The following is an 11860-nucleotide window of genomic DNA, read 5'->3' as shown; positions in this document are numbered from 1 at the left end:
GACTTGTAGGTAACCATAGAGTTATAGTAGTGAATTTTTCTCATTAAATAACATATCACGTTACTGACCATGGGTCAGGGTAGTTCTGTTGGTAACCAGGCCCTACTCTGTACCCACCCGAGTGTCCAAGTTACCCATCCCAGCCCTAATGGGGATCGAGATGGAAAGGAATCTATGTTGGAAAGAGATAAACAAGATGGATCAGGTCATGCTTGGTGACTTGACTATTTGCTTGCATTGCACCACAACAACATGACATTGCTCACAATATCAGCCGCTCGTGTGTCTGACCTAGACTTTTATTTCCAGGCCATTGTGACAGAGCTGGAATATTGCTGACTTTGTAGTTTATATCAATGATAGTAGTATATAACAGTTGTGACTTAACACATATGAATGCAAAATCTAGGCTGAGTAGGTTTTTTTCAAACAAAAAGTATGACCAAAGAGGTAATTTATAAAGCTACAGTCCGTTATCCATTAATAATCTAGTAATCACTAAGACAACTCATCCTCCCAGGTGTGTAATTTATTTTGAAATAGCTTTTGACCAAATCAGAGACCATATAATAGATGTATTAAAATTTATCTCAAAATGTTATTTAAAAATAATAGATCTATTTTTCTATTTGATAGAGAGTATTTTTGCCTTAAGCATATACAGAAAAAACTCTGAAACAAGGAATTTTATGTAGGTTTCCTGTACATTGTTACTGTAGGATTTACATATTCACTAGGACCCATGACTTAATATTCTGTAGGCGCCTGGGAACTTTTCAGGTGTGGAATATGCTTTCAGAAGCCCTTCGGTCCAGACCTCTTTCCAAAATTTATGTATATGTCTGAAATTTCATTTCTTAGATCATAATTTTGTCAAAATTTTTGTTTGTATACGGTGAGAAAGGAATGTATTAGACTTTCCGCCTGTAAATAAAATTTACTTTTGGACTATTTTGTCATATTTGTGTACCAATTTGATGATAATAATAAGTTTGTTATGTCAAGTAACTACACATTCTGAATTGAGACTTTGCCAAATTATTAGAATTTCATTTTGATAGTAAGACCTAAACCAGACGTTTTCGTAACATCATTGAATGAAATAGGTGACGCAATTGTTTTGTCCCATTTAGAACTGCTATGGTGTGGGGCTTTCGGACCAGAGGAATTCAGATCCTGACTTTAACAAAATGTTTTTGTGTGTGATAGAAGGAACTGAGCAATTTGCTTTATTTTCAGGACATCCATCATGGTCAGCAAAAAAACTTTCTGTAGGGAGTGGGGGTAGAACCACTGATAACCTGAGAACAAATTATTTCTTCCATTTTTTTTCTATGATACAAAATAATATATTTATTTTTAAAAAAAACCAGGCACACCTGAATATGATCATAAGTAGGAATGGGTTTTCGCATGTTATAATGTGTGAATATGTACAGGGCTCACTTGCACAAAGTGATCTTAGCGCTAAGACTATCGTAAGCTTATGTTAAAGTATGGGAGTTACGATAATCTTAGCGCTAAGATCGCATTGTGCAAGTAGGCCCAGGACCTTATGAAGGCATGCTTTTTGCAGCGAGAGAGTGAGGGCAGTGTGTACTTCTCAGAAGACATGGAAGAAGCTCAGGAAGCTGTCACTGAGACCATAAGGGAATATACAGAATTGTTAACGAAGTTATCTGAGCAACAGCGACAAGATGTCGTGAGAACCATCGGACTGAAAATGGAGGAATTGAAAGCCCAGCTACAAGCCATGGAAGAAGACCTGAAACAAGACCATTGATGATTATCATGACCATCATCAATACTTTACTGATATGTTCACACATTACGTTATTCCTTCCCCCCTGAGTTCATGTGTCCAAAATGTGGTGTAGTAGTGACGCTTGTCTACATCAGTGAAGCAGTGAAATGAGGCTGTGTAACTGAAATGATGAAATAAGCCTTACTCAATTCATCTTCCCCAGGCAAGGGAGTTAACTGACTGTATAAGTCCAGTTTTCACCCTTGTCGAACTAGGCTGGAATTTCTGGGCTCAATCGTAGCGCCACCAGTGGCTATTACGAGTTATGTTCCTTCTATGTCCCTCCTACTGATTCCAGGGGCGCGGGTGGCCCAGTCATCTAAGGCGCCGTGATTCGCTGTGCAGAGTTTCGTCCCTTGGACACGCTAGAAACCTATGATTGTGGGTTTGAATCCCGGTATGCCCCGATTATGTTTCTAGGTTTGTCAGCACCTTACCCGGGCTCATGGGTTTCACTGAAGTGGTATACGTCTCAGACCTGCATCACTTCGGACTTTCCTCCTACATTAACCTGACACGCAATGATATAACTGGAATACTGTTAAAAGCAGTGTTAAACCCAACTCACTCACTGATACTGATTCCAGCTCTCATATCACTTGCATTTGCTTCAAACAAAATGGTGGTACCCAGTTAAGATGATCTGATCGATTATCAAGATATATATTGTAATGAATTTGCCTGTCATTGAATCTGTGCAGAGTACATGGCTGCAAGGGTACAGCACAAGAAAGATTGTTGTGTTTGGGGAGATGTAAGGTGAGGGTTCATTGATCAGAGCACTGGTTGGTTTCCCTCTTGATGGAACCAGATGATGGCTTGATTTATGGGTTAAAAATAGCAACTACACTGCACAGTGGCCACGTGTTCTCATGGACAGGTGATAGAGAAACGTAGTGTATAAAAAACAGTAAAGTATGGATGATAAATCCTGAAATGTTATTTTAGGACAGTACTGCATCTAAACTGATCCAAGTTCTTGGATTTCTTTGACAAATACAAACATTTTTTGATGGATATATCTTTCAGCCACAGAACAAAGTGCCATAATGGTGTTTCTAATGGCCTAACCATCCTATCATTTCAAATTGTTATGAAATATGTAACTAGCCGTTACAAAAACTTGTCAAAGCTTTGAACCTCCTGACCCATGTGTTGTTAAGTGCATTTTATTTGAAAAACAATTAAGTTTAGGGGAAAACAACTGATTCATTTCCATTGCAGGGTGTGTGACACAAGACAGTCTGTAAGAATGACCCTTGTGGGTATTCCAGGTTAGAATAGGTCCCCAGCAACCCATGCTGTCACATGACACAACTTGGTGGATCAGGATAATCAGGCTTGGTGACTGGGTTCATATCTGGTTTGTCTGTTTCCAGACTTTATTATTTACACACCTCTTTCATATGGCTGGAATACTGCTGGATATCTCACCTTACATTAAATACTAGTACTAGCTTCTGATTGGTTAAGGAGAAGGCAGTTATTTTCCATGTAGTCCGCTGAGGAATCAATCCAAACACAATTGGAACACATCCTAGGTAACTTGCATATCTCGAGTAAGTATTGTTGAGTTGAAACAAACTGATTTTAATCCCAGTGCTTTGGGTAAAGGTGGTCATTGGTGGCCCAGTTGTCTAAGGCACTGCAATTTTCTGTGCCAAGTTGCACCCCTTGGTCAATCCAGAAACCTATGATTGTGAGTTTGAATCCCGGTTCGGCCCGATTGTGTTTCTCGGTTTGCCCCATACCTGTGCTCATGGGTTTCACCGAAGTGTTAAACGTCTAAGACCTCACTTCAGGCTTTCCTCGCACATTAAGCTGACACATCGTGATATAACTGGAATGCTGTTAAAAGCGGCGTTAAACCCAACTCACTCACTTTGGGTAAAGGGAAGTAACTTGTTATGTTTGCGTTGTCTGGTAAGAATTTTGCTAACTCGGTTAAACTGTGGACAAAATTGTATTCCGCACATGAATAAATGTTGGTGAGATAAATTAGTTGTCAACTGATCCTTGGGGAGTATGGTGTGATGTCCCCTGTATGTGAGCCTATGTACCCCCTGCCTGACGGCATCACACTATATGTCCCTCGGTTGACTTATGATGTAACATAAAGCAACAAACCCATTATATGTTGCAAGCACCGTAAGGCTGGACTGTTTTATATTTAGCTGAGCTGTGTCTTTTCAGGGGAAGAAAACTGAGAATCTGTTTGGATAATCATTTGCTTCTGGATGGATTTTGTAATCAAAGACAGAGCCTCAAGATATGTTTGCTTGATATTTCAATTTTGATTTTGCCATGCCTGTTCACTCAGGGTGATGTAGTGCGAATGAATGTAGTTTGGCTGTTGAGCAGCATAGTTTCAGAGTGTTTCACGTTAGCGTGGACGATTTTATGAATGCTTTACACAAATGATTCTTGTCGGAGAAAACAACTGGCCTGCTTAAAGTCACTTTAGAATCTATTATGGTATCATATGAAAATATTACAATGTTTATGCAAAGTTCTTAAAATCAGTGAAGAAAGCCTATGATCAAAATGATACATTAATGGAGCAATAACTGCAGTCTTGAGAAATGTTCATTGTCGAAGATTGAAACATTTTTCATGTTGTCATAAATGATAATATTTCCATTTTGACATACATGTTAGCATGAATATGCAAAACTTGATTCCCTGAGTGAGTTCCCTGCAGAGCAAGATGAACAATAAATGTTAGAATCTCAGGATGATTGTTAGTATTTATTGTACATAACTATGTAGTTTACATTAGGCCATCATCAGTTCATGAGATATTCATTCTATTTTCTTAAGCAGCAGTGATTTAGATGGGAATGGTGTTTTAGTATACAACCAAAATGACCATAGACTTACTTATACTGATGTTATCATCTGAATCAAATTTATGTCACTTCTTGTGATTTTGGAGGTCTTTGTAAATGCATTGGTAATGTTTTAATGATCATTGCTTAATGTAATTTGTGTTAACTGTCAAGTCATGGTTGTACTATGCACATAATTCACTACTGAAAGTTTTGTGTGACAATACTCTTTGCCTCATATATCTAGCTTTGACAATATACCCAGCAGTAACTGGAGACTGGATATTATGAAAGTTGATTTGAGTCAGTAACAATTTAATGAAAGCCAATAGTTGTTGAATTGTAAGTTATGCATCCTTCAGATGAAAACAGTAATGGAATTTTAAGAGTTGTTGTTAGTGGTTGGGGGTATTCTTTCCAACTAGTTTTGCTCAGATTACAGAACAGAGTCAACTGATGGATGAAATTCTGATCACTTGTTGATGGTCTTAGTTGTACAAGTGATTTTTATGAAGCGCACAAATCCACTCATTTATATTTTTTGTCCCTTAGTTATATTTAGTTTGATTTACAAAGTTGTGTTTTGTATTGTTATGTTGCACATAAATATATTATGTGAACAATGAGTAGTATCCCTCACATTTCCCGCCTCATGATAACTGAACGTTTTGTGAGAGAGGATAGTTTACAAAAGTCTCGTGTCTATAATCTTTAAACACAATAAAGTAATTGTTTATCAACAAGACATTTTGTCCTTATTTAGCCTTCTACTGGATTACTAGTTTTGCAATGTAGTAAATGAATGTCAGTGATCCAAATGGATATTTACTGTGCAGGGTTGTGTCCCTTGGATGTGAATCCCAGGTTTATACTACCCTCTGATGTGTAGATCGGTAATACAGACTCTAAACCCACCCAGGGCAGTATCTTTGTCCTCTTGGAATTCAAGCCATATGGAGAAATTATTGATTTGTCCTGTGGGGGGATAAATCCACCCCAACATTAAAACAAACAATTACATAACAAATAGTATAAGTGTATATGATTTAAACAATATTTATTCTAAAAAAGGGAATGGGATTGGTGAACAGGTTAAACCTATTTAAACACCTCTTCCTACAAAGGACATTTAACAATTAATAAGAATAAACTGTACATAAGATAATAAACTTAGATTAATTGCACCTACTGTTGGAAATATTATGATGCAAATATACAAGTCACACACAAACACACACACATACATTTAAGTGAATATACTTTTGAGGCATTGTGACTCAGAACAGTGCAGAGCATATAACACAAATGTGGCAATTAATAGAATGTGGTGGCATTCTGTGTGAGACTGGAAAAAAAAAATAATTACTTTTGCAAACTTCACAGCAAACAGAGCAAATACATTTCAAAACGTTCTGCAAGTCGCATGCTTTAGTTTCTTTAAGCTGTTTTGAAAAGCAAAATAATACAATCAGCATAAGGTTTCAATAAAGTGCCGTAATTACCACCGTAATTATATTGGTTTTTAAAAAAAAAAATATACATAAATGCTATCCACATATTTCATCCGAGGGACAATCCGCTGCAGCTTACAGTAATTGTATGATTGATTAGCCTGGTCAACAGGTGAACCATGCATGACAATTCAGTCATGTCGGGATGGTCACCAGTGACTGCGCAGGGTTTACCTGGGTCTAACTATTTTCGAGTCCAGGGAACACTCAGTTATAATTTAGTTATAATTTATAGGGGAAGGGGCAATGCCCGTTACGTTAAAACGCCCCATATTGATGTTGACGGTCTTGATATTGTTGATGTTGAAGCGGCATAAAAGCATATCCGTTACCTATTGCTTCTATGTCACGTAGGAATGGACAATGTTCGTTTCGCCGAGGAACATCACATGGGTATTAAACTCATTATTAATGTCCACAGTTTAGTGATATTGTTGAAATGGCGTAAAAGCACACTTACTCGCTATCGATCATACCACTTATCCCTTAAGATCGTTACAACTATCTTTGGCTATATTCCTAAAATATATTGCCTCAAAAACAGCACTAAAAATTCAGTCACTGAACAAACGTAAGAAACATATCTGACACGCGGATCTGCATGACCCGTGCAGTCCAAAACAGCAGAGCAGAAAGGTTTCTATGTACTCCACGTGCAGCGCGTCACACTCCACCGCACCCCCCTGTTCAGCGGAAATGGATTCTTCCGTTGTACACGGAGGCTTGTTCTTAATTAGTGAACAATTTAGAAGGTTTTATATTTGTAATGTGTATAAATGAATAAACGTGTGCCTGGTATTCTGCAACAGTCTATAGTTAACCAGCCTACTGTCTCCCAATTTTCCATGGCTGACTGCACTTTTACCAAGAGCAATAGGTGAGGGCACACTGAGGTGTCCCCATTTAGAAGTGACTCAGGTTACGATTAAGCTATCTAGAGTTTTAACAGACACATATTAGGAACCAGCCATAATAACTTTGTTCGATGGCCGGGGAATTAGGAAAATGTAAACTAAGCGGCAAAAGAAAGTATATGTTGGCAATTTGTAATTTTCCTAAAAACAGCGATAACTAGTGGAAAGTGGGTATTGGGAATATGACTGCCCAGGAACAGGTACCAAAAAACACCTCACCCGAACGCGCCACCTTTGACGGCGCTCGTGCGGTGACAAAAAAATGGTGAAACAGGTTTCCCGCCTATGGCATAAACTGCACGTGCATGTTAGCTGTATAAATGCGTTCGTGTGCAGGGTATGAACACACGTGATGGCGTCGAGTGCTGTTTACTGATGAAAGTCGGTTTAACCTGTTTCGAAATGACGGCAGAGAACGAGTTTATCGATGCAGAGGGGAACGTTTGGCTCCGGCGTGTATTCGAGAGGTCCATCTATTCGGCGGGGGAGGTGTCATGGTGTGAGGGGGTATTTGTGGAGATGAGAAGACTGATTTGGTGATTATAAAGGGAAACCTGAACGCTGTGCAGTACAGAGACCAAGTGTTGCAGCCAGTTGTGCTTCCGTTATTACAAGACAAACAGCAGGGGACATTGTTTTAACACGACAATGCCAGGCCCCATACTGCAAGAATGACTCAGAACTTCCTAAACCTGCAGAACGTTGACGTTTTGCCCTGGCCTGCCCACTCACCCGATATGAATCCTATTGAACATCTGTGGGACCATATTGACAGACAGATCAGAGCACGCCATCAGCCTCCCGTCAACAGACAAGAATTGCAGCAGGCCATGAGAGACGAGTGGCAACGGATTCCAGTCCACGTCATCGATGAGGCGGCGTATCACAACATGCATTGAGGCAGCTGGAGGTCATACACGCTATTGAAGGCAACTGTGTCGACAATGAACTTGTAGTGTGTCTGACAATTGTAGTGTGTCATTTCAGACAACTTTTGAAAAATGAAAATTTCTTACCCCACCATTGCTTACATTACCTGTGATTGCACAATTTAATTCAAACTGTGGTTGATCAATCATTTCTTATCCCTCCCTAGATTATATTTACTTCACAACAAAACCTCTTCTTGTTATTCTTTTAGCGATCATCGATTTTATCGAACTACTGGAAATTTCTACATAGTGACCTCACCAGTCTGGCGGCACTACATAACAGAATACTCTGCATGAGTCCACGGAATACCGGAAGTTTACATATCACGTTAGCATCTAAATATAGTAACTTCCTGACGACTACTTACATTAATAAGTACTACGTTCCTGACAACAAATCACTGCCAAAATACAATGCAATTCGAATCTGAACAGAAACAATGTAACACAGTTACGGTCACTGTTTAACAGTTAAATACACTGCCATATAACACTCCTCCTTTCACAGAAGAAATGCATGTTTTGATGAAGTAACCGAAACAATTTCCCGTCTCCAACAAACTTCCCAGGGGTACCCTGTTCTCCCTAGAATTTAAACGTTGGGCCCCATACTTAGTAACCTTATTAAAATGTTTGAAATGAGACGAGTAGAATATGATGGAAAGCTATATATAAAGAAATTAAATAAAACTGAAAACACTTGTTTGCGTACGTTGTATTGATTCCATTAAATAGAAAAGTAGTGTAAAACGCATCCTTTTTGCGTTCGGGTATTGCGTATGCGTGTGCACGTCTTTGTAAATTGACTGGACCCAATTTGAACGTGCATGTATACTCTTAAAAAAAAAGAAACTTGACACTGACTTTCAAAATGTAATATAATGCGATTGTTTCAAAATAGGACACGGAAACCATAATTGAAACACTGTTTGAAGATCAATGTAACCGTGTCACTGAGACAGACACACGTACACGATACAGTTAATATCATAAGGGTAAAGAAAATTTCAGATTCGGTTGTGCCCACCACGTGCATCAATCACCGCTTGACACCGACGACCCATAGATGCAATCAAGTTGTCAATAACACGCTGTTGGATGTGCTGCCATTCATGCTGAAATGCATCAAGAAGCGTCGGAAGTGTTTGGGGCGGTGGATTCCTTCTGCGAACTCGTCGATCCAACTCGTCCCACAGATGCTCAATCGGGGACAAATCTGGTGACCGGGCTGGCCAAGGTAATGTCTGGATGTTGTTGTGCGGTAAGAAGTCCTGACAAACACGTGCAATATGCGGTCGAGCGTTGTCCTGCTGGAACTGTCCGCCATGAACGTTGACGTGAGGAAGAACGTAAGGCTGTAGGATCAAGTCTCTCTAACGCACACCTGCCAATGCACCTGCCACATGCACGAGAGGCGTCCTAACAACGCGATGAATTCCGGCCCATACCATGACACTCCCGCCGCCAAATGGGACAACCTGCTGGACACAGTTGGGGGCGTAACGTTCACCCCGACGTCTGTAGACACGTGCGCACCCATCAGCACGTGTGAGTAGGAAAAGGGACTCGTCAGTAAACAGTACATTTCTCCACCTTGCACGTGCCCATCTAACCCTCTGTTGGCACCAAAGCAGACGGTCCGCCAGATGACGTGGGGTCAATACATGAAGTCGAACAGGTCTTCGTGCAAAAAGTCCAGTCTCCCTCAGTCTGTTGCGTCCCGTTTGATCTGATATTCTGCGTACCCCAGGGATCTGTGTGGTTGTAGACGTGGCTATGGTAGTGCGGTCTCGGAGGTGTCGCAGCCGGATGTATTGATCTTGTGCTTGGGTTGTCACCCTTGGTCTTCCTGACCTTGGTCTGTCGTCAACTCTGTTGGTGTTGTTGTATAGGGTCCACAGTGCGGAGATTGTCTGTCTGGATACGCCAAAGTGCCTGGCCACTTCTTGCTGAGTTGCTCCAGCTTGTAATCTCCCAATGGCGTTGTTCAGACTTGGCATTCTGTCACTATATGAACAGCCGTTGATGTGGATTTTTATACCCATTCAGCAAGGGGGCCTGCATGCCTAAATGCAGGATCCTGTGCTGCACGTTTTTTACAGGCGGTTGCCTTTGGATGAAGCTGTAAAATTGATCCCCAAACGCTACGTTTATGTGCTTTGCATGTGTTTTCGCGAATTATAGACACATCATCTTTCTGTTTGACTTATTTGGTTCTCATTTAATGTAATTATTTTAGATATTTGGCAAAAAGTGGTTTTACATCTATGTCAAGTTTCTTTTTTTGAAGAGTATATATGCAATACGCATACGCAAAGAGAATTCCGCTCTGACGTCATATCTTATGACGACACTTGGGATGTCCCTCCACCATGCCACGAGAAGGTTGGAACAGGTAGAACTTGCAAGGCAAAACCTGATTCTTTATGTTTCTAGCAACTCAATGGTGGATAATGATTAAACAATATATGGACAAGTATCGTTGATATTCTTCGTATCAAAGGGGTGGGTGGTGAGTAAATAAGCCTTCATTTAGTTCCATTTGACTGTCTTGCATGACTCAGCCCTAATACGTATGTATACGCGTTACGTGGACGCAAAACAGTGTTTCCAGGTTAAGGTGAAAATAATATACAAATCGCACAAACGTTACAGAAATGCAGTATAAAATTGAAAGGATACGGCAAGTTGAAGGCTGTTTATGTGTAAGTTAAATCTGTCTGCTGCTGAATATGCGGGACAATGAACTTGTGATTACGCAAACGACAATTGCCAGCGGGACGGCAAATTCACATGTATTAATAATGATAATAATACTGAATGATGCATATTTATATACTGTTCTGTATGCTCTTCCTAAAGTATTCTCATTGCGTTACACAATTAATGCTCCGGTTAATCGATCAGTTTATATTCATATTGCATGCTTTCTCAGATCCCTAGGGAGTATACAACCCATGCAATATCTGAAGGTTTGTATTCTCATTGCCAACTCACCGTAAAGGGCTGGATGTAGAGAGGCAAATTTGGAACAATGTCATTTGCCTAATGAGGTCATATATCCAAACAACTAAACGAATGTGGAGGGTCCCGGCCCCTGCGGTTGTACTGTCAGAAAACAGCGAGAGGGATTGTCTTTTACATTTTCAGCTGAAATAGTTTTGTTTAAGGTTTGAGAAATGGAGAATAAATAAAAGTGTCTTCAATGTATACTTTAACTTTGTTTGTTACTTTATACTGCACTCAGCAATATTTCAGCTAAATTTTACGATGGTCTGTAAATAATCGAGTATGGATAAGACAATCCGGTGATTGTCGTCATGTTTGTTTGTTATTTAACGCCGCACTCAGCAATATTCCAGCTATATGACGGCAGTCAGTAAATAATCTAGTCTGGACCAGACAATCAAGCGATTGATATCATGAGCATCGATCTAAGCCATTGGGATACGATGACATGCATCAACCACGTCAGCGAGCCTGACCACCCGATCCCGTTAGTCGCCTAAGCATAGTCGCCTTTTATGGCGAGCATGAGTTGCTGAAGACCTATTCTCTAACCCGGATGTTCACGGGTTGATTGACACCATGAGCAGCGATTGACACCATGAGCAGCGATTAACATCATGATCAGCGATTGACATCATGAGCAGCGATTGATATCATGAGCATCGGTCTACGCAATTCACTTAAAATGCATGTTTAATTCGCGCCAGGGTCAAGTTGAGCAGGCGGAGTGAGTGAGTATGGTTTTACGCCGCTTTTAGCAATATTCCAGCAATATCACGGCAGGGGACACCAGAAATGGCCTTCACACATTGTACCCATGTCGGGAATCGAACCCGGGTCTTCGGCGCGACGAGCGAACGCT

Source organism: Haliotis cracherodii, unplaced genomic scaffold (assembly GCF_022045235.1).
Source record: "Haliotis cracherodii isolate W230 unplaced genomic scaffold, xgHalCrac1.p SCAF_2, whole genome shotgun sequence".
Lineage (NCBI taxonomy): Eukaryota > Metazoa > Mollusca > Gastropoda > Lepetellida > Haliotidae > Haliotis > Haliotis cracherodii.
This window is presented reverse-complemented; position numbering follows the sequence as displayed.